The 18,927-nt window shown below is 41.5% G+C and overlaps 1 protein-coding gene across 4 annotated transcripts in view; it reads right to left on the minus strand.

The window, feature by feature from the left end:
- LOC129867582 (sterile alpha motif domain-containing protein 9-like) overlaps nt 1–18,927 on the minus strand; it is a 40,980-nt gene that overhangs the window by 8,877 nt on the left and 13,176 nt on the right. Inside the window, exon 1 of one of the 4 annotated variants that reach the window (XM_055941076.1) lies at nt 8,585–9,808. The exons of 2 other annotated variants lie outside the window; for them this stretch is intronic. The gene's annotated coding sequence lies outside the window, so the exon portion shown is untranslated. Of the gene's footprint in view, nt 1–967; nt 1,597–8,584; nt 9,809–18,927 lie in introns of those variants that run through there. One more of the 4 variants, XM_055941075.1, reaches the window with a different exon arrangement.

Here is an 18,927-nt window from a genome sequence, read left to right on the forward strand (position 1 = left end):
AAAAAAAAAGTGAGTTTAGCTGCCAAATAAGTTGTTTTCGGCAATTATCCAAAAACTCCAAAAAGCCAATTCCTTACCCAATAGGCTGAACAGGTGTAATGAACTCATGTAAAAATGACCATAAATGTTTTTGGATAATTGCAGAAAACTTTTGGCAGCTAACGTCACATTGTGATTTTTTTTAAGCATTCATGTATTGAAAAAAAGCACATAAAGGCTTCATAATTCATAAAGGTATTTTCTTATTTTAATTAGCTATCCATATTTTTTTCTTGTCTGAAGTATCAAGCTCTAAGTCCATTTGGAAAAAAAAGAGAAAAAAAAGAAGACTTTCCATCCACCAGATGGGACTGTTAATTAAGAGAAAAGTACCTACTTTTCCAAAACCCCATTTGTTTGATCAATTAAAAGCAATAGTCACTATACTTTCCAAAACACAAAGGCTGAATTAAAATGTTTTCTAAAAAGGAATTTATAAACTGTTGAGGCAGCGGAGGAAGGACCAGGGTGCTGTAGCGTTAACATTCTGTAAATGTAATTGACTAATTGTAACAATTTGATCCACATTTATTAACATCTCCCCCCCTGAGCGATTCATCGCAACAGGCTAGAAGTCAAACTCACGGAAATTGAGGTGGGAGGGGCTACAATGTGGTACTTTCAGACACATGAAATGTACCGGGCGTTCAGAACGTATGCAGTGACACAATTTAACACGGAACCCAAACCAACAGCGCGCGTGCGCTATCGTGCATAAATGTATTTTATCCCCCTACACCAAACACAACAAGCAGGTTAAAATATCAAAACAAACTCTGAACCAATGACATTCATTTGGGGACAGATCGAAAAGCATTACACATGTATGGCAATTTAGCTAGTTACATTGCTAGCTAATTTGTCCTATTTAGCTAGCTTGCTGTTGCTAGCTAATTTGTCCTGGGATATAAACATTGAGTTATTTTACCTGAACTGCACAAGGTCCTCTACTCTGACAAATTAATCCACACATAAAACGGCCAACCGAATCGTTTCTAGTCATCTCTCCTCCTTCCAGTCTTTTTTGTAGTTGAATTTATATGGTGATCGCATCTAAACTTTCATAGTATTACCACGACTACCGGTAAAACAGTTCGTCTTTCAATCACCCACGTGGGATAACCAATGAGGAGATGACACGTGGGTACCTGCTTCTATAAACCAACGAGGTGATGGGAGAGGCAGGACTTTCAGTGCGATCTGCGTCAGAAATAGAAACTTATATTTTATCCCTTGGTAACGCAGACGCTCCTTGGCGCGCACGAGCAGTGTGGGTGCAATAATTGAATAACATGGCTTTCTAAATGTATTTTGCGACGCTCGCGCACGGTCTGGTCAGCATGTTAAAGTACAATATTCAAAACGTTCTAATCGCATGTAAATGCACACTGAACAGGTTGTGTAATAAACGCGTGTAAAAATGCCCATAAAAAGCGTTCAAATCAAGACGACTTTAAACTCTTAGCCTTCCATAGTCTTGAGAGAAGATGTGGTCGAGCCAGCGCTCAAATTAAACTTGAGAGCTTGCTAGTGTGACTTCGAGCGAGCAGAAATGCATTTCCACACGCAGTCAATTAATTCGAGAGCTGCTGAGATTTTGGTTCGCCTGAAGAAATACTTACTATACTGTCACAAGCCGGCTCATAGCCTGTGACAAAAATGAGGGGACACGAACAACAGGTATAGGCCAATTAAGTGTTCTTTATTATAAACAAAACTATTAACTTTAAACTAAGAAAAGGGAATGAGGTGTGGAAGTATCATAATGTAAGGTGTATGTAAAGTGCATGGATGCGTGAATATGTGTGTGTGACCATGACTGAGTGAAACTATGCAAAACTACAAAGGAACAAACAAAACATGATCATACCTGGATGAGCAGAGAGAGAGAGGTGATTAGTGAAACAGTTTATAAATACCCTGAGCCCAGGTGACTCCAATCACCAACGACCCTCCTCTGCCTGCAGGAGGAACCGCCCCCTGCACTGCAGAGGAGCCGTGACATATACGTCAACACTTAGAAATTACTGCACTCTCACAAAAACGCCACGTCCCGACTACCAACAGGGATGTCTTCTCTCCCTCACACCAACTTTCCAGTTTGCTCCCCAATGACCATCTGGCACTCGCAAATGCTTACAATACTTTTATAGGGGGGGAAATTCTAACAAATTAACATAGCCTGTACCAGTCTACTGACGGTTTGTGGACCAATCACGGCTTGACCGCTCTCGAATTGGATTTTTGACCAAAGAGCTGAAAGGGGACGAGAATGAGGGCTGACAATAATAAGAGGTACATTTGATCGTTTTTCAGTACAGAAACTACACTCAATAAAAATATAAAATGCAACAATTTCAACGACTTTACTGAGTTACAGTTTATATAAGGAAATCAGTCAATTGAAATAAATTTATGGATTTCACATGACTGGGAATACAGATATGCATCAGTTGGTCACAGACACCTTTAAAAAAAAGTAGGGGTGTGGATCAAAAATCCAGTCAGCATCTGGTGTGGCCCCCATTTGCCTCATGCATCTCCTTCACATAGAGTTGATCAGGCTGTTGATTGTGGCCTGTAGAATGTTGTTCCACTCCTCTTCAACGGCTGTTTGAAGTTGCTGGATATTATCGGGAACTGGAACACGCTGTCGTACACATCGATCCAGAGCATCCAAAACATGCTCAATGGGTGACATGTCTGGTGAGTATGTCCCAGTTCTTCCATGGCCTGCATTTTCAGCTTCCAGGAATTGTGTACAGATCCTTGCGACATGGGGCTGTCCATTTCAGCATTATGCTGAAACATGAGGGGACGGCGGATAATGAATAGCACGACAATGGGCCTCAGGATCTCATCCCGGTATCTCTGTGCATTCAAATTGCCATCGATAAAATGCAATTGTGTTCGTTGTCCGTCGCTTATGTCTGCCTGTACCATAACCCCACCATCACCATGGAGCACTGCTCAACCACACTCAACCATCAGCAAACTGCTCAACCACACGACCCCATACTGCCATCTGTCCGGTAAAGTTTAAACCCGAGATTCATTGGTGAAGAGCACACTTCTTCAGGATGCCAGTGGCCATTGAAGGTAAGCATTTGCCTACAGTGTCAAGACCCTGGTGAGGACGATGAGCACACAGATGAGCTTTCCTGAGACCGTTTCTGAAATTCTGCGGTTGTGCAAACCTACAGTTTCATCAGTTGTCCAGGTGACTGGTCTCAGACGATCCCACAGGTGAAGAAGCCGGATGTGGAGGACCTGGGCTGGCTTGGCTACATGTGGTCTGCGGTTGTGAGGCCGGTTCGACGTGCTGCCAAATTCTCTAAAAAGATGTTGAAGGCGGCTTGTGGTAGAGATATTTACATTACATTATCTGGCAACAGCTCTGGTGGACATTTCTGCAGTCAGCATGCCAAATGCACGCTCCCTTAAAAAATATGGGGCATTGTGTTTTGAGACAAAACTGCACATTTTAGAGTGGCCTTTTATTGTCCCCAGAACAAGGTGCACCTGTGTAATGATCATACTATTCAATCAGCTTCTTGATATGCCACACCTGTCAGGTGGATGGATTATCTTGGCAAAGGAGAAATGTTCACGAACTGGGGTGGAAACAAATGGGTACATTTTTGGGGTTGAGAAATAAGGTTCCATATGGTGTGTCCATTCAGATCAGAGTGTATGACTCAAAGGGCTCCCTCCAAGGCATCGGGTCAGAGGGTCTGGACTTGCTGACATACCTCAACCCTCTCTATACATCATTTCCAAAACATAGGAAATCGTGGTTGTGGTATATTAACCCTTTACATTCCTGGGAATTGGCCTATATGGATAGGGCTAAATTGAAATGTTTCTTACAGAAGAAATATGAAAAGCATATGCATAACCATGTTTGCAATTGTTTGGAGATGATGGGAAAATTATTAAACTACAAAAGGTGAGAACACAACAGCTGAGGCAGAAATATGAAGGGAATCAGAATATACTCTGGATACAGTCAGTGACATAAGAATATTCCTGGAAAATATGGGGTCGGTGCAACATCAAATTACAAGGGTTTGAGTGAGAGGACTAACTGGTGTCTCCAAGTGGCCACACCTCCCCAAAGTGTGTACAATTTCTAAGTAATTTCAATGCACTTTTATGACTCAAAGAAAAGTCTTCAACTATAAAGGAGCTTTTTTGAGCTCTCCTAGCCTTGCTGTTGAGGAACTAGTGCAAGCACATTTTAGTCATTTAGCAGACGCTCTTATCCAGAGCAATTTACAGTAGTGAGTGCATACATTTTAATACTTCTTTCATACTGGTCCCCTGTGGGAATAGAACCCACAACCCTGGTGCTGAAACTGAGCTACACGGGACTAGGCACACGTATAGTTGTTTTGAAACCCTGCATCCTCGCCATCACACAATTACTGTTTTTACGCATTCCAGAAACTCTATCTGGGTCAGATGGGCATAATTTGAAAGCTTGTTCTATTTTTACCATGACTAGCTAAGTTATAAAATACGATTAGGCTTTCACAATGCAATTCAGGAAAACAGATCATTTTGGTGCGCTTCGAATAGAGTCATTGTGAGTGCATTCAGGCTGAACAGGCTCATTCTGTTCAGAACAACGCAGGGTATGACGACATGTCATCTTGTAACTGTACATCTAACACAGAGATCATAAATGTGGACACTGTATATGACATGAGTTTTATGATATGGAAATGTGATGTGCACATTTGGACTCATGGGTGTTTGGCTTGTTTGTATGACATCAAAGCGGTAACATTAATCCTTAATGTCTCATCTTTCAAAATACAGTCCTCTTAAATTTACAGCATTTCCCTCATTCATACAACAAAACATTTGCTAAAGTTGCCGGGTACGAGTGTAAAGGGCTACACAACAAAATCCTGTATTTTATTGCAACAATTCCCTCAGTTACGTCTGGGATCTGAGTGAATTGACCGTTGTGTGCCCATCACAATGGCGCCAGGCTCAGACGGACTCTGACAATTGGAGTCTTTGTCTGCTCCATAAGCCGTTGCCTTATTTTACGCAAGTCGCAAAGAAAACAGGAGGCCAGGGGCACAATGATCATTGATCGTTGGATCAAAATCGCTGTCATAATCATTGGCCAGTATCGAGAATGAAGTAAAACCACAAGTTCAAATCCCTATCTCCATTAATGGCTAATTTAGGAAAGGGACAATTTTATCTAGCTAGCCACCGGAGGACGACAACAACAACGAGATGCAAAAATTCAAGTAGTTTCTGTCAATGAAGTATTGCTCTCGATGTGATTGGAGTGAAGCCTAATCCAAACGGCCTTCCCTTGACACTTTTTTTTGGCACGCCAGGACCATTCACAGTTGAGTTCACTCAGTTTAGCTCAACAATGATTTGCTATTATTTAATACTTTTTGTTTTTTTATCAAGGGAGGCCAAATGCTCACTGGCTTCCCTTGCATTCAATGCTACAGCGGCAACAATGTCATACTCTTTTTGACCAGACAGCATCAAATAGATGGCCTATACATACAAAGACAGCGGGCGCTGTTTCGCTCTGTCGGATGCTTTCTTATTGTGAGATACTTCAGCCGGAAAATTATGAAACACAAGAGAGAAGAAAGATAAATTCTGTTTTTCTTTTCTTGGTTCTTTTTTTGGGGAAGCCTGGCTTCCCTTGGCATCCATGAATACACGCCACTGCTGAAGTGACTCATTGAAATGATTCAACCAGAATGTATATACAACATGCTTGTCAAAATATGCTGACAGTACTTCAAAAACAGGAAGAGAATGTCCATCCATTTTTGAACATCAGTTGAAATAACGAAAACTGAAATCTGGAAAAAATGGGACAAGCGTTATCTCACGATAGTTGCTCATTGGAAATGCATTCTATACACTACTTTATTTTCAGGACTTACATTTATTTTAAATCACAAAGCTAATTTAATCCATCATAATGTAAAGAGATTATTTTAAGTGTTTTTTTTTTTTTTTTTACTAATCGAAGCCATTTCAGAATGCTATAATTAACTTAATCAGAACTGGCTCAAAATGTAATTTATTTGTTATGTCACCTTATAAATGTGTAGCCTGATCCTTTCTATAGGCCATCTATTTGATTGCTGCCTTAAGTTTCGTTTCACTGAATTCATGTAACGAAACAAAATTTAAGTTTACGAGATCAGGATGGCCGTATGTGTCACGACTCCCACCGAAGGTGGCTCCTCTTCCTGTTTGGGCGGCGCTCGGCGCTCGTCGTCACCGGTCTACTGGCTGCCACCGATCCCGTTTCCCTTGGTTTTGTCTTATTGGTTACACCTGTTTCTTGTTTAGGTTTTAGTTGGGCTATTTAAACCGGTATGCCCGCCTGCTCTTTGTACGGGCTTATTTTTCTCTGTTCATGTTTGTGCGAGTTCCTTTGTTTTCCTCCGGACTGGTTGGGTCCTGGTTTTGGGCCGGTCTTGTTATTTGCGCCTGGTGTTTTGGCGTGACCATTTTCCCTGCGCCGCAATAAAACATTGTTCTTTACCCTCTGCTTCCTACGCCCGACTCCGCACCCACTACGCATAGATTGCGTGACAGTATGATGTTTTAGTCAACTTGAGCATAACTAATTAAAGTAGCTCATCATAGGGTGTAGAATAAATACATGGTTGAATCATTTTATGGTGTTGTTAGAATGTTTATTCCGGTTCTATATCCATGGTTTATTCTAACATAAAATAATGTATAACCTTCATTCTCATTTACGATATCACTATTAATATTATTACATTCATGTGCCCACTCCAAATTGTACAATAAGAAAATATACAATTAAATCAATAGCAGTGCTTATTTGAGCAGGAGCTCAGCGGAGCGGAGTACAGGTGTTGTGCGGAAAATCTACCCGCTGCCCTTCATTAAATCAAATCAAGTTTATTTTATATAGCCCTTCGTACATCAGCTAATATCTCGAAGTGCTGTACAGCAACCCAGCCTAAAACCCCAAACAGCAAGCAATGCAGGTGTAGAAGAACTCTAAATCAAAACAATCATGCTTAGAGAATCTGGCAAATCATGTCTTTCAATCAAAACAATAATGCTGGCAAAGCACACATTTAATTAAGTGTCACGCCCACTTTACTTTGAAATCGAACGTTCTCTGGCGTGCACATAGATCCACGGTATTTGTTGGAATCGGAATGGAATGCTGCAGATAACTTGCTTAAATGTTTAACGTCTTAACAAAACAGATGTGGTGTTTAAACACGCTAATGAACAGTTTTGTACCAGCCTATATGACGTACATTCATATCTGACTCATCTTCAGTCACAGTTCTGGAACACATAAATTGCCTGGCCTGAGGTGCAAGCGTCATGGGCCCATTTGTTGCATCTCACACACTTCACCCAAGTCTCCTTTGGAATGCGGTTTGAAAATGGCTCCACACAGACGAGGCAGAAGCACTTTTCATCTGATGATGACTATTCTACGATTTTTCCTTTTTTAGCTGCCTTGTTCTTTTCAGATCCAGATTTTGACTCCCCATTGCTTCCCTTTCTTCAGAAACAGCCTTTTGCTAGATTGTGTCTTATTCTTTTCCATTTCTAGTGCCCATTTCACTGGTGTGTCAGAATTGCTGTTTTGCACCGTTTTCTTCCTTTGCAAGCTGGTTTTCGGGGGCCAGCTTTTGGATATGGCCGGATGTCCTCTGGAGTTGGTAGTCCGCTGTCAGCAATGGCAAGCTCGTGCTAGCATAAGAACTGGGCAGGTCTGTGTCTGAGCTCGTGCCAAGCAGGGCTGGAATGGTGCTGGGGCCTGGCAGGGCTGAAATGGTGCTGCGGCCTGGCAGGGCTGAAATGGTGCTGGCCGAACCATACTTGTTTGAATCCATGTCTGCCCACCACTTTGTCAGATCAAATTAAATTGTATTTGTCACATACACATGGTTAGCAGATGTTAATGCGAGTGTAGCAAAATGCTTGTCAGGTTTATGAGAATTTCGGGGGCAAGAAAATGGCCCTGCCGAAATCCTCACCTCTTCTAATTTCCTTAATTTTGTCACTAGAGTCAAATACTTTCTATGGAACAAACTTCACGTTTATTTATAGACGAATACACTTGAAACAAATAGCCAAACCGAAAACTGCAGACATTACTAGTGCCTTCCCCACGATCAAACCACCATAAAAAAAAATAAAACACAGCCTAATGTGACCATTGACAGCTGCCTCGAAGGACACAAAGAAATCTTTCTGCTACTAAGATCAGTGAAATGTACGCTAAACTGACAACGGAGGAGTGAAGAGCAGAAATCTCAACTAGCAAGCAAGTCGCAGCAATGAAGAATTGAGTGTGTGCGCGTTCATGCGAAGTGGGAGAGAATTCTGTCAGGGGGAGATTTTCGACACAAGACCGGCACCTCCGATGTTCTACTGTTTGAGCTCCACACTTAAATATAAACAGTACAAGCACCCAAAATGACTAACGGCACCTATTTTAGTCCAAGTCCAGCACTGATCTACAGCAATGAATAGGACTTACCCATTCCAGCTGCATAGAGATTCCATCACATCATTGCCCCTCTACTTTTGATGTCTGTAGGATACTTCCTTTAAAACAAGGTGTTTTCTTGTGTCTAGGTCAGAGTTTGATCACTGAACCAATCAAATGATTGTTTACCATACTTGGGCATACATAATCCTCATAGGAGGCAGACCTTTGAGATGAGTCAGCTCGTAACAACTGCAACATGAAAAGCATGTCACAAACTAGGGTGTGGTACATTGGTATTAATCCTAGTGATTTACAGGTAGGCCTATTTCACGCACAGTACATGGCAAGTATGCCCTAGCATACATTCTTACATTATGTGTTAAGCAATCATTGAAATAGCTGTGATTACTTAAAGCATTCTCCCCAAGGTGCAACGGGCCAAATAAACTGATAATAATAATGCATTACAATTGTAGTTCTTTTCACAAGATCTCAACGCTCTTGACCTGGATAACTAACCTCATCTACCAACAATGTTTTAGCACACGTTTTGTGTGTGCTAAAATTTAAATTTTGTAAATGGGTATTTAAAATAGGTCTTCAAAAAACAATATTGAAGATGTTAATTCAAACTTTAATGCATAAGAAGCCCTACTAGCTTATAGTTAGTTAAGCATGTCAAAAAACCTTATAAAAACCCCACAAAGAGAAGAGAAGACCAAAAACAAACGCAATATTCTACATTCCCTTTTAATAATGACATTTCAAGATGACAACAGGCTAGAGATGGAAACATCCCAGTCGTCCAGTAGTTTTAAAAGGCAGTTATTAAATGTTAAGCCTACAGTATACAGTTTTCCCTTTAGCCTCTCTACAACAGAATCAAAGTTGAAACAATACCTGGGAAACAAATCAGAAACTGTCACAGACTGACCATGTATCAGGCTCCTCATCTTACCATTATGACAACATACTAATCATGTATCAGGCTCCTCCTCTTACCATTATAATAACATACTGACCATGTATCAGGCTCCTCATCTTACCATTATAATAACATACTGACCATGTATCAGGCTCCTCATCTTACCATTATAATAACATACTGATCATGTATCAGGCTCCTCATCTTACCATTATGACAACATACTGACCATACAACATACTGACCACCCTGCATACCACTGCTGGCTTGCTTCTGAAGCTAAGCAGGGTTGGTCCTGGTCAGTCCCTGGATGGGAGACCAGATGCTGCTGGAAGTGGTGTTGGAGGGCCAGTAGGAGGCACTCTTTCCTCTGGTCTAAAAAATATCCCAATGCCCCAGGGCAGTGATTGGGGACACTGCCCTGTGTAGGGTGCCGTCTTTCGGATGGGACGTTAAACGGGTGTCCTGACTCTCTGAGGTCATTAAAGATCCCATGGCACTTATCGTAAGAGTAGGGGTGTTAACCCCGGTGTCCTGGCTAAATTCCCAATCTGGCCCTCAAATCATCATGGTCACCTAATAATCCCCAGTTTACAATTGGCTCATTCATCCCCCTCCTCTCCCCTGTAACTATTCCCCAGGTCGTTGCTGCAAATGAGAACGTGTCTCAAAAACTGCAGGATAACATCAAGTGGGCCCGGATGAAAATCAAGCCAAGCAAATCTCGAAGCATCTCCATAGTCAAGGGACAGCTTAAAGATGTGAGGTTCTGCATTGGAGATGACCCGATACCAACGGTGTCTGAGCAACCCGTCAAGAGCCTGGGTAGATGGTACAACGAAAGCCTCCGAGATAAAGATCAAGTGCAGCAAGTAAGACAGGACATCGCCGACGGACTTGAGAACATCAACAAGACCCTACTGCCTGGGAAGCTCAAGCTTTGGTGCCTACAGTTTGGACTTCTCCCCCGGGTAATGTGGCCACTCACCGTCTATGAGGTCCCAATAACAACAGTGGAGAAGATGGAGCGAACCATTACCTCATACGTGAAGAAATGGCTGGGTGTCCCACGATGCCTAACATCAGCCTCTATGGCAAAGGGGTCCTTGAACTACCTCTTACAAGTCTAACGGAGGAGTACAAGTGCTCTAAAGTAAGACTTCAGATGACATTGAAGGACTCCAAAGACCAGACCATCAGCAAGGCTGCACCTCCCCTACAAACTGGACGGAAATGGACATCATCCAAGGCTGTGCAGCAAGCAATATCAGCCCTGAGACACCAAGACGTTGTGGGGAATATCCAGCATGGAAGAGGAGGCTTTGGCCTGGCAGCAAGCAAACCAACGTTCCATAAGGCAACAACATCTGAACGCAGGAAGCTGGTGATCGAGGAGGTGCGCAGACAGGAGGAGACTGCAAGAAGTGCAAAGGCTGTCTCTCTTGCTAAACAAGGGCAATGGACGCGGTGGGAAGGCCTGGAGAGGAGAAAGATCAACTGGAGTGAGCTTTGGCAAATGGAGGCAAGCAACATCAGCTTCATCATAAGAGCTGTTTATGATGTGCTTCCATCACCAAAAAACCTACATCAATGGTATGGCGAGGACCCGACCTGCCCCCTCTGCCCAGCTCCAGCGACTCTCAGGCATATAATGACAGGTTGCAAGACCAGCCTCTCACAAGGCCGCTACACCTGGAGGCACAATCAGGTCCTCAAGAGCCTGGCTGCAGCACTTGAGACCAAGAGGAGTGCAACCAATTCATTACTTCCAAAAACAAGCAATCCCGTCAAAACAACAACATTCATCCGGGAGGGACAGAAAAGGCCCAAGCATCCTCCTACAAAGCCAGAAACTGGACACCTAGGCATGGCCCGGGACTGGAAGATGCTTGTCGATATTGGCCAGCAACTCATTTTTCCACCTGAGATTGCTTCTACCAACCTTAGGCCAGACATGGTACTCTGGTCCCCTTCACGAAAGGCTGTGTACATCATAGAGCTCACAGTCCCGTGGGAAAACTCTGTTGAAGAGGCCTATGAGCGTAAGAAACTGCGTTACACAGAGTTGGCAGCAGACGCAACTCAGCGTGGCTGGAATGCGAAAGTCTGGCCAGTTGAAGTGGGATGCAGAGGATTCGTGGCTTCTTCCACCATCAGGTTGCTGAAAGAACTTGGAATCCATGGACAGGCTCTGCGGCAGACCGTCAGAGCAGTTTCTCAAGCAGCTGAAAGAGGCAGCCAGTGGATCTGGATCAAATGGAAGGACCCTTGCTGGGCTATAATTTCATGACCCCCCACCCCCACCTGAGAACCCAATTCAGATCCATCCAACTTGAGGAGGGCATATGAGGTATGCGGTCAGCTGTAGGGCTGGCTCAGGGAAGAGGACGCCCCTGCCTTGCATAGTCCCGTGGGAAATCTTAATTGGGCATGGGACACAAGCTAAGGCTTGATCACCCTTTAGCTGGCCACCTTTGATGAGGGTGTTTAGTGATTAAAGGCCGAAACACCCACTGATTCGAAGGCACACTACTGAGGATGTGTCCCAAAAATTGACATCTTAACCCAGTCTAAGAAATAAACCTCCCATGCCACTCTGTCAACATCACGGCAAATCTCATGTGAGTGCATACCATCTATTGGCACAATGGACAGTTTCAACATCTCGTCCCGTGTTTTATGATTATCAACTTACCTGGTAAAATAACGGTAAAATAAATAAAATAAAAATCTTACCATTATAATAACATACTGACCATGTATCAGGCTCCTCATCTTACCATTATAATAACATACTGACCATGTATCAGGCTCCTCATCTTACCATTATAATAACATACTGACCATCTATCAGGCTCCTCATCTTACCATTATGATAACAAACTGACCATGTATCAGGCTCCTCATCTTACCATTATCACAACAAACTGACCATGTATCAGGCTCCTCATCTTACCATTATAATAACATACTGACCATGTATCAGGCTCCTCATCTTACCATTATAATAACATACTGATCATGTATCAGGCTCCTCATCTTACCATTATAATAACATACTGATCATGTATCAGGCTCCTCATCTTACCATTATAATAACATACTGATCATGTATCAGGCTCCTCATCTAACCATTATGACAACATACTGACCATGTATCAGGCTCCTCATCTTACCATTATAATAACATACTGACCATGTATCAGGCTCCTCATCTTACCATTATAATAACATACTGACCATCTATCAGGCTCCTCATCTTACCATTATAATAACATACTGACCATGTATCAGGCTCCTCATCTTACCATTATAATAACATACTGACCATGTATCAGGCTCCTCATCTTACCATTATCACAACAAACTGACCATGTATCAGGCTCCTCATCTTACCATTATAATAACATACTGATCATGTATCAGGCTCCTCATCTTACCATTATAATAACATACTGATCATGTATCAGGCTCCTCATCTAACCATTATGACAACAAACTGACCATGTATCAGGCTCCTCATCTTACCATTATAATAACATACTGACCATGTATCAGGCTCCTCATCTTACCATTATAATAACATACTGACCATGTATCAGGCTCCTCATCTTACAATGATAACATACTGACTGTAACGGTTTTCTTCCTGGGATGAAGGAGAGGACCAAAACGCAGCGCGGCTAGTGTTCAACATAATTTAATAAAGAATATGTGAACACTACAAACAATAAATGTGAAAACCCGAAAACAGTCCTATCTGGTGCAGAACACAAAGACAGAAGACACTATACAAAATAACAAAACGAACTAACCGTCACAGTCCCGTGTGGCACAAACACTGACACAGGAAACAGACAAACTAGACACACAACATAGGATGCCCACCCAGCTCGCGTCCTGACCAACACTAAAACAAGCAACACACATAAGAACTATGGTCAGGACGTGACACTGACCATGTATCAGGCTCCTCATCTTACCATTATGACAAACACTTCATTTTTATAATCAACCAAATCTGACAGTATGAACATGTGAAATGTTAACCCTGATGTCCATTGTTAAAATACACACAATCCTTTTTCCATGTTAGCGATCAGGTGTGTCTGTGATATGAAAAACTCAAAATAAAAATAATGAAGATATGACATGATTGAATCTCTGTCCTCTTTTCCACCCTCTCTGTCCGACCTCCTGCCAGCCAAACCCTGAGTCTTTAATACTACCATTCACAGCAAAGATGGTTCCTAATATTAAATCAATTAGGGATTGGGGAGAACAAAAGGACAAATTGATGAGCTCTCGACCAATTTCGTTTCTTTAACAGTGCTTTGGTGTAGCTGACTAGGGGTGAATGCAATTATTAGTACTAGTGCCTGCTACTGCCATTGATATTTGACACACACACACACACACACACCCAGAGAGGCAGAGCAGGCAGAGAGACACAGGCACAGAGAGAGGGAATTTTATACAGGACCAAATACAAATCTTAGAATAAAGTATTAACTTCTTTGGGACAGGGGGGCAGTATTGAGTAGCTTGGATAAAAAGGTGCCCAGAGTAAACTGCCTGCTACTCTGTCCTAAAAGCTAGAATATGCATATAAGTAGTAGATTTGAATAGAAAACACTGACGTTTCTAAAACTGTTTGAATGATGTCTGTGAGTATAACAGAACTCATATGGCAGGCAAAAACCTGAGAAAAAAATCCAACCAGGAAGTGGGAAATCTGAGGTTTGTAGTGTTTCAACTCTTTGCCTATCCAAGATACAGTAGACATGGGGTCATGTTGCACTTCCTAAGGCTTCCACTAGATGTCAACATAACCTCGTTTGATGCTTCTACTATAAAGGAGGGGGGAATGAGAGGGGGTTGAGTCAGAGGTCTGGCAGAGTGCCACGACCTGGTCATGCGCATTCACATGAGAGGTAGCTTGCGTTCCATCGCATTTCTGAAGACAAAGGAATTCTCCGGTTGGAACATTATTGAAGATTTATGATAAAAACATCCTAAAGATTGATTCTATACTTAGTTTGATATGTTTCTACGGACTGTAATATGACTTTTCGTTTGAACTTTCACCTGGACCTGCCAGCGCGTCGTCAGTTTGGATTGTGTACTAAACACGCAAACAAAAGGAGGTGTTTGGACATAAATGATTAACTTTATCGAACAAATCAAACATTTATTGTGGAACTGGGATTCCTGGAGTGCATTCTGATGAAGATCATCAAAGGTAAGTGAATATTTATAATGCTATTCCTGACTTTGTTGACTCCACAACATGGCGGATATCTCTTTGGCTTGCTGGGCTCTGAGCGCTGTACTACGATTATTGCATGGTGTGCTTTTTCGGTAAAGCTTTTTTTAAATCTGACACAGCGGTTGCATTAAATTAAGGAGAAGTTTATCTAAAGTTCCTTGCATAACACATATTTTCATCAACATTTATAATGAGTATATCTGTAAATTGATGTGGCTCTCTGCAAAATCACTGGATGTTTTGGAAGCAAAACATTACTGAACGTAACGCGCCAATGTAAACTGAGATTTTTGGATATAAATATGAACTTTATCGAACAAAACATACATGTATTGTGTAACATGAAGTCCTATGAGTGTCATCTGATGAAGATCATCAAAGGTTAGTGATTCATTTTATGTCTATTTATGCTTTTTGTGACTCCTCTGGAAAAATGGCCCTGTTTTTCTGTGGCTATGTACCGACCTAACATAATCGTTTGGTGTGCTTTCGTCATAAAGCCTTTTTGAAATCTGACACGTTGGCTGGATTCACAACAAGTGTAGCTTTAATTTGCATGTGTGATTTCATGAAAGTTTAATTTTTATAGTAATTTATTTGAATTTGGCGCTCTGCATTTTCACAGGATGTTGGCCACGCTAGCGTCCCACATATCCCAGAGAGGTTAAAGACTACCAGAACCCACTGGATTCTCCAATTACCTTGAATGAACTACAGGAAAAAATAAAACCCTTCAACCCAAAAAGGCCTTTGGTGTTGATAGTATCCTTAATTTCTTATGGCTGAAGGGGCAGTATTGAGTAGCTTGGATGAAAGGTGCACAGAGGTGCCCATATTAAATGGCCTGCTCCTCATTCCCAGTTGCTAATATATGCATATTATTATTCATATTGGATAGAAAACACTCTGAAGTTTCTAAAACTGTTTGAATTATGTATGTGAGTATAACAGAACTCACATGGTAGGCAAAAACCTGAGAAGTTCCACTTCCTGTTTGTATTTTTTCTGGGGGTGCCAATTTTCAACCAAGCTCTCATTGAAATCACAGAGAGATATGAGTTTTCACTTCCTACGGCTTACACTAGATGTCAACAGTCAATAGAACTTTGTCTGATGAATCTAATGTGAAGGGGGGCCAAAGGAGACAGGAATTAGTGACCACTGCCAGGAGGTAATCACGCATTGAACACGCGCGTTCACGTGAGAGTCAGCTCCGTTCCATCGGTCAACTGAAGTCGATGAAATTCTCCGGTTGGAACGTTATTCAAGATGTATGTTAACAACATTCTAAAGATTGATTCAGTACATCGTTTGACATGTTTCTACTGACTGTAACGGAACTTTTGGACATTTCGTCATGTTATAGTGGACGGTAGTGGACGCGCTTTGGGTTTGGCGTTTGGTAAACATGTCCAAAGTAGCTAATTTGACATAAATAACAGACATTAACGAACAAATCAAGCATTTATTGTGGACCTGGGATTCCTAGGACTGCATTCTGATGAATTCATCAAAGGAAACATTATCATGTATTTTCTGATTTCTGTTGAGTCCAAAATGGCGGCTAATTTGGCTATTGTTCTGAGCTCCGTCTCAGATTATTGCATGGTTTATTTTTCCGTAAAGTTTTTTTTTTATTTAAAAAAAAATAATCTGACACAGCGGTTGCATTAAGGAGAGGTATATCTATAATTTCATGTGTATAACTTGTATTATCATCTATATTTATGATGAGTATTTCTGTTGAAACGATGTGGCCATGCAAAGTCACTTGATGTTTTTGCAACTAGTGAATCTAACGTGTCAATGTAAACTCAGATTTTTAAATATAAATATGAACTTAATCAAACAAAACATGCATGTATTGTGTAACATGAAGTCCTATGAGTGTCATCTGATGAAAATAATCAAAGGTTAGTGATTAATTTTCTCTATTTCTGGTTTTTGTGAAAGCTATATTTCGCTGGGAAAATGGCTGTGCTTATTGTGGTCTTGTGGTGACCTAACATAATCGTTTGTAGTGCTTTCGCTGAAAAACATATTTGAAATTGGACACTTTGGTGGGATTAACAACAAGATTACCTTAAAATGATATAAAACAAATCTATGTTTGAGGAATTTTAATTATGAGTTTTTTTCTTTTTGAATTTGGCGCCCTGCACTTTCAATCGCTGTAGTCATATCATCCCGGTAGTGGGATGGCAACCATAAAAGGTTAATGAAATTATCAAATATACAGACAACAAATTCCAATTGGCTATACTAAAACTCTTTAACATCATCCTTAGCTCTGGCATCTTCCCAATATTTGGAACCAAGGACTGATCCCCCTAATCCACAAAAGTGGAGACAAATTTGACCCCAATAACTACCGTGGGATATGCTTCAACAGCAACCTTGGGAAAATCCTCTGCATTATCATTAACAGCAGACTCGTACATTTCCTCAATGAAAACAATGTACTGAGCAAATGTCAAATTGGCTTTTTACCAAATTACCGTACAACAGACCATGTATTCACCCTGCACACCCTAATTGACAACCAAACAAACCAAAACAAAGGCAAAGTCTTCTCATGCTTTGTTGATTTCAAAAAAGCCTTCGACTCAATTTGGCATGAGGGTCTGCTATACAAATTGATGGAAAGTGGTGTTGGGGGTAAAACATACAACATTATAAAATCCATGTACACAAACAACAAGTGTAAGGTTAAAATAGGCAAAAAAACAAATTTCTTCCCACAGGGCATTGGGGTGAGACAGGGATGCAGCTTAAGCCCCACTCTCTTCAACATATATATCAATGAATTGGCGCGGGCACTAGAGAAATCTGCAGCACCCGGCCTCACCCTACTAGAATCTGAAGTCAAATGTCTTCTGTTTGCTGATGATCTGGTGCTTCTGTCACCAACCATGGAGGACCTACAGCAGCAACTATTCTGCACAGATTCTGCCAGACCTGGGCCCTGACAGTAAATCTCAGTAAGACCAAAATAATAGTGTTCCAAAAAAAGTCCAGTCGCCAGGACCACAAATACAAATTCCATCTAGACACCATTGCCCTAGAGCACACAAGAAACTATACATACCTTGGCCTAAACATCAGCGCCACAGGTAACTTCCACAAAGCTGTGAACGATCTGAGAGACAAGTCAAGAAGGGCATTCTATGCCATCAAAAGGAACATAAAATTCAACATACCAATAAAGATCTGGCTAAAAATACTTGAATCAGTCATCGAACCCATTGCCCTTTATGGTTGTGAGGTCTGGGGTCCGCTCACCAACCAAGATTTCACAAAATGGGACAAACACCAAATTGAGACTGCATGCAGAATTCTGAAAAAATATCCTCTGTGTACAACGTAGAACACCGAATAATGCATGCAGAGCAGAATTAGGCCGATACCCACTAATTATCAAAATCCAGAAAAGAGCCGTTAAAATTCTACAACCACCTAAAAGGAAGCGATTCCCAAACCTTCCATAACAAAGCCATCACCTACAGAGAGATGAACCTGGAGACGAGTCCCCTAAACAAGCTGGTCCTGGGGCTCTGTTCACAAACACACCCCACAAAGCCCCAGGACAGCAGCACAATTAGACCCAAGCAAATCATGAGAAAACAAAAAGATAATTACTTGACACATTGGAAAGAATTAACAAAAAAACTGAGCAAGCTAGAATGCTATTTGCCCCTAAATAGAGAGTACACAGTGGCAGAATACCTGACCACTGTGACTGACCCAAACTTAAGGAAAGCTTTGACTATGTACACTCAGTGAGCATAGCCTTGCTATTGAGAAAGGCCGCCGTAGGCAGACAAGGCTCTCAAAAGAAGACAGGCTATGTGCACACTGCCCACAAAATGAGGTGGAAACTGAGCTGCACTTTCTAACCTCCTGCCCAATGTATGACCATATTAGAGACACATATTTCCCTCAGATTACACAGATCCACAAAGAATTTGAAAACAAACCCAATTTTGATAAACTCCCATATCTACTGGGTGACATTCCACAGTGTGCCATCACAGCAGCAAGATGTGTGACCTGCCACAAGAAAAGGGCAACCAGTGAAGAACAAACACCATTGTAAATACAACCCATATTTATGCTTTATTTTACATTTGTAATGTCTTTATTGTTTTGAAATGTTTACTGTTAATTTTTATTGTTTATTTCACTTTTGTATATTAT

This window comes from Salvelinus fontinalis, chromosome 12, assembly GCF_029448725.1.
Source record: "Salvelinus fontinalis isolate EN_2023a chromosome 12, ASM2944872v1, whole genome shotgun sequence".
Taxonomy (NCBI): Eukaryota; Metazoa; Chordata; class Actinopteri; order Salmoniformes; family Salmonidae; genus Salvelinus; species Salvelinus fontinalis.